Source organism: Triticum aestivum, chromosome 1B (genome assembly GCF_018294505.1).
Source record: "Triticum aestivum cultivar Chinese Spring chromosome 1B, IWGSC CS RefSeq v2.1, whole genome shotgun sequence".
In the NCBI taxonomy this organism is placed as follows: Eukaryota; Viridiplantae; Streptophyta; class Magnoliopsida; order Poales; family Poaceae; genus Triticum; species Triticum aestivum.
The window spans coordinates 7,908,220-7,913,637 of NC_057795.1; positions in this window are offsets into that span (position 1 = coordinate 7,908,220).

Below are 5,418 nucleotides of genomic sequence, written 5' to 3' on the forward strand. Positions count from 1 at the left end.
AAAACTGTTGGTTAATTGAGCTTACAATAATAGTACCATGTCTAATTGTACATATCTAGTAGTTGATCACCACTGCTTCTATTTGTTTCAACATGCACACATGTCACCTCGTCACACATGCCACATCATGAAAGGACAACCGACATGCATGAAAAACATTTTTTTCGTTATTAATTGATCCCCACTACTCTCTATTTATCTCAACATGTACACATTTTATCTCACCAGAATGTCACCTTATCCAGGGAACACGACAACATGCATGGGAAAAGTTTTTCACTATACTATGCTTCTCATATTATTCTTAAATATTTTTCAAATATACAATGATCAAATGCAGTATATACTATTAATTTTAGTTTTAATTTATATACTACTAAATATTCAAGTATTCATGTTTTATAAACCAAATTATATTCAAATATACTATGACCGCCTCTGCAGCAACGCGCAAAGTATCATATAGTTTAACAATTTGCACATGATTTATTCCTCATTTGTTCTTTGTAAATAGAAAAATACTTATCTATATTTAACGGTTGCTTATCTATTTTCTCATACATTAATCCATACACGACATCACGTTGCGCATTTGGCAAACTATTATCTAGATGTACTTTTGACCGTTGAGAAAGATTACTACTACAAATAACATTACGATTGACGCATCTAAAATGACTGGTTAGTGAATATTTGTCAGTGGTGCCCGTCGCACTGACGAGACCACAACGACAGATAAGTAATGAAACATCGATGGCTATGTAGGTTAGTCAACACTGATGGACCACTAGATGACTTGTAACTAATTGTACATCATCTTTTGCTCAGGTGGCCATATCACTGATTGATCGCGATCTGTTATCGGTTGCCAAGTTCGGCCCATGAGCGGTGACACCATTGACCGGCCACCTTGCTAAGTTTTCAGTGGTGACCTCAAGGGGCTTTATAACTGCTCGACCCACTGTCTGCCTATCCCCTAACCCCTCCCCTCCCCTCCCTCCCCTCCCCTCCCCTCCCTTTATATCACTATTGAGCGCTTCTCAACCAAATCTTTGCCACCACTCGCGTGCCTAGCCGCCGTTCCTCTCCCTCCCATCATATTCCCTCCTGACATCGAGAGTCCCTCTACGTCACCCGGGTCCACCCCGCTGCTTCCCTTGTTACCTCGGTCACCATGACGCACTTCATCGCAGGTCTTCTCCTTGATGTGAAGTCGTCGTCGGATGCTGCTGAGCCCCACATCATCCGGATCAAGCCCACACATCCCGCCTCACCTCCATTGCCAAGGCGTTCACGTAGCCGACTGCCCTCATCGTCTACGCGGGCATTCTTCCCCCATAGTTGGTCTTCTTGTTGGAAATATGCCCTAGAGGCAATAATAAAATGATTATTATTATATTTCCTTGTTCATGATAATTGTCTGTTATTCATGCTATAATTGTGTTATCCGGAAATCGTAATACACGTGTGAATACATAGACCACAGCATGTCCCTAGTGAGCCTCTAGTTGACTACCTCGTTGACCAACAAATAGTCATGGTTTCCTGAATATGGACATTGATGTCCTTGATAACGGGATCACATCATTAGGAGAATGATGTGATGGACAAGACCCAATCCTAAGCATAACACAAGATTGTGTAGTTCGTTTGCTAGAGATTTTCCAATGTCAAGTATCATTTCCTTAGACCATGAGATCGTGTAACTCCCGGATGCCGTAGGAGTGCTTTGGGTGTACCAAACGTCACAACGTAATTGGGTGACTATAAAGGTATACTACGGGTATCCCCGAATATCTGTTGGGTTGACACGGATCGAGACTGGGATTTGTCACTCCGTATGACGGAGAGGTATCTCTGGGCCCACTCTGTAATGCATCATCATAATGAGCTCAATGTGACCAAGTGCTTGGTCACGGGATCATGCATTACGGCACGAGTAAAGTGACTTGCCGATAACGAGATTGAACGAGGTATTGGAATACCGACGATCGAATCTCGGGCAAGTAACGTACCGATTGACAAAGGGAATTGTATACAGGATTACTTGAATCCTCGACATCGTGGTTCATCCGATGAGATCATCGTGGAATATGTGGGAGCCAACATGGGTATCCAGATCCCGCTGTTGGTTATTGACCGGAGAGTCGTCTCGGTCATGTCTGCGTGTCTCCCGAACCCGTAGGGTCTACACACTTAAGGTTCGGTGACGCTAGCGTTGTAGAGATATTAGTATGCGGTAACCCGAAAGTTGTTTGGAGTCTCGGATGAGATCCCGGACGTCACGAGGAGTTCCGGTATGGTCCGGAGGTGAAGAATTATATATAGGAAGTCCAGTTTCAGCCATCGGGAAAGTTTCGGGGGTCACTGGTATTGTACAGGGACCACCGGAAGGGTCCCAGGGGTCCACCAGGTGGGGCCACCTATTTCGGAGGGCCCCATGGGCTGAAGTGGGAGGGGAACCATCCCCTGGTGGGCTGGTGCGCCCCCCTTGGGCCTCCCCCTGCGCCTAGGGTTGGGAACCCTAGGGGTGGGGGGCGCCCCACTTGGCTTGGGGGTAAGCCACCCCCCTTGGCCGCCGCCCCCCCCCCCCCCCCTTGAGATCCAATCTCTAGGGGGGCGCCCCCCAGGGCCCCTATATAAAGAGGGGGGAGGGAGGGCTGCGCACCCCTGCTCCTGGCGCCTCCCTCTCCCTCTGCAACACCTCTTCCTCTCGTAGAGCTTGGCGAAGCCCTACCGAGATCGCTGCTACTTCCACCACCACACCGTCGGGCTGCTGGATCTCCATCAACATCTCCTTCCCCCTTGCTGAATCAAGAAGGAGGAGACGTCTTCCCAACCGTACGTGTGTTGAACGCGGAGGTGCGGTCCGTTCAGCACTAGGATCTTCAGTGATTTGGATCATGACGAGTACGACTCCCTCAACCCCGTTCTCTTGAACGCTTCCGTGCGTGATCTACAAGGGTATGTAGATGCAATCCTCTCTCTCGTTGCTAGATGACTCCATAGATTGATCTTGGTGAAGCGTAGAATTTTTTTTATTTTCTGCAACGTTCCCCAGCAGTGGTATCATGAGCTAGGTTATGCGTAGTTTTCTTTGCATGGGTAGAACACAAATTTGTTGTGGGCGTAGATGTTGTCAATTTTCTTGCCACTACTAGTCTTATCTTGTTTCGGCGGCATCGTGGGATGAAGCGGCCCGGATCGACCTTACACGTACGCTTACGTGAGACAGGTTCCACTGACTGACATGCACTAGTTGCATAAGGTGGCTAGCGGGTGTCTGTCTCTCCCACTTTAGTCGGATCGGATTCGATGAAAAGGGTCCTTATGAAGGGTAAATAGAAATTGGCATATCACGTTGTGTCTTTCACGTAGGTAAGAAACGTTCTTGCTAGAACCCTATTGCAGCCACGTAAAAAACATGCAACAACAATTAGAGGACGTCTAACTTGTTTTTGCAGCATGTGCCTTTGTGATGTGATATGGCCAAAAAGTTTGTGATGAATGATATATATGTGATGTATGAGATCATGTTCTTGTAATAGGAATCACGACTTGCATGTCGATGAGTATGACAACCGGCAGGAGCCATAGGAGTTGTCTTGTTTACTGTATGACCTGCGTGTCAATGAATAAACGCCATGTAATTACTTTACTTTATTGCTAAACCGCTAGCCATAGTAGTAGAAGTAATAGTTGGCGAACAACTTCAAGGAGACACGATGATGGAGATCATGGTGTCTTGCCGGTGACGAAGATGATCATGGTGCCCCGAAGATGGAGATCAAAGGAGCAATATGATATTGGCCATATCATGTCACTATTTGATTGCATGTGATGTTTATCATGTTTTTGCGTCTTATTTGCTTAGAACGACGGTAGTAAATAAGATGATCTCTCATAATAATTTCAAGAAAGTGTTCCCCCTAACTGTACGCCGTTGCGAAAGTTCGTTGTTTCGAAGCACCACGTGATGATCGGGTGTGATAGATCCTAACGTTCACATACAACGGGTGTAAGACAGATTTACACACGCAAAAACACTTAGGGTGACTTAACGAGCCTAGCATGTACAGACATGGCCTCGGAACACAAGAGACCGAAAGGTCGAACATGAGTCCTATGGAAGATATGATCAACATGGAGATGTTCACCGATGATGACTAGTCCGTCTCACATGATGATCAGACACGGTCTAGTTGAGTCGGATCATGTATCACTTAGATGACTAGAGGGATGTCTAATCTTAGTGGAGTTCATTAAATAATTTGGTTAGATAAACTTAATTATCATGAACTTAGTCTGAAAACCTTTGCAAAATGTCTTGTAGATCAAATGGCCAACGCTCATGTCAACCTCAACTTCAACGCGTTCCTAGAGAAAACCAAGCTGAAAGATGATGGCAGCAACTATACGGACTGGGTCTGGAACCTGAGGATCATCCTCATAGCTTCCAAGAAAGCATATGTCCTAGAAGGACCGCTAGGTGACGCACCCATCCCAGAGAACCAAGATGTTATGAACGCTTGGCAGTCACGTGCTGATGATTACTCCCTCGTTCAGTGCGACATGCTTTACAGCTTAGAACCGGGGCTCCAAAAGCGTTTTGAGCAACATGGAGCATATAAGATGTTCGAAGAGCTGAAAATGGTTTTCCAAGCTCATGCCTGGGTCGAGAGATATGAAGTCTCCGACAAGTTCTACAGTTGTAAGACGGAGGAAAATAGTTCTGTCAGTGAGCACATACTCAAAATGTCTGGGTTGCACAACCGCCTGTCCCAGCTGGACATTAACCTCCCGGACAAGGCGGTCATTGACAGAATCCTTCAGTCGCTCCCACCTAGCTACAAGAGCTTTGTGATGAACTTCAATATGCAGGGGATGGTGAAAACTATTCCTGAAGTATTTTCAGTGCTGAAATCAGCGGAGGTGGAAGTCAAAACGGAACATCAACTGTTGATGGTCAATAAAACCACTAAGTTCAAGAAAGGCAAGGGTAAGAAGAACTTCAAGAAGGACGGCAAGGGAGTTACCGCGCCCGGTAAGCCAGTTGCCGGGAAGAAGCCAAAGAATGGGCCCAAACCTGAGACTGAGTGCTTTTATTGCAAGGGAAGCGGACACTGGAAGCGGAACTGCCCCAAATACTTAGCGGACAAGAAGGCCGGCAACACTAAAGGTATATGTGATATACATGTAATTGATGTGTACCTTACCAGTACTCGTAGTAGCTCCTGGGTATTTGATACCGGTGCGGTTACTCATATTTGTAACTCAAAGCAGGAGCTGCAGAATAAGCGGAGACTGGCGAAGGACAAGGTGACGATGCGCGTCGGGAATGGTTCCAAGGTCGATACGATCGCCGTCGGCACGCTACCTCTACATTTACCTACGGGATTAGTTTTAAACCTCAATAAT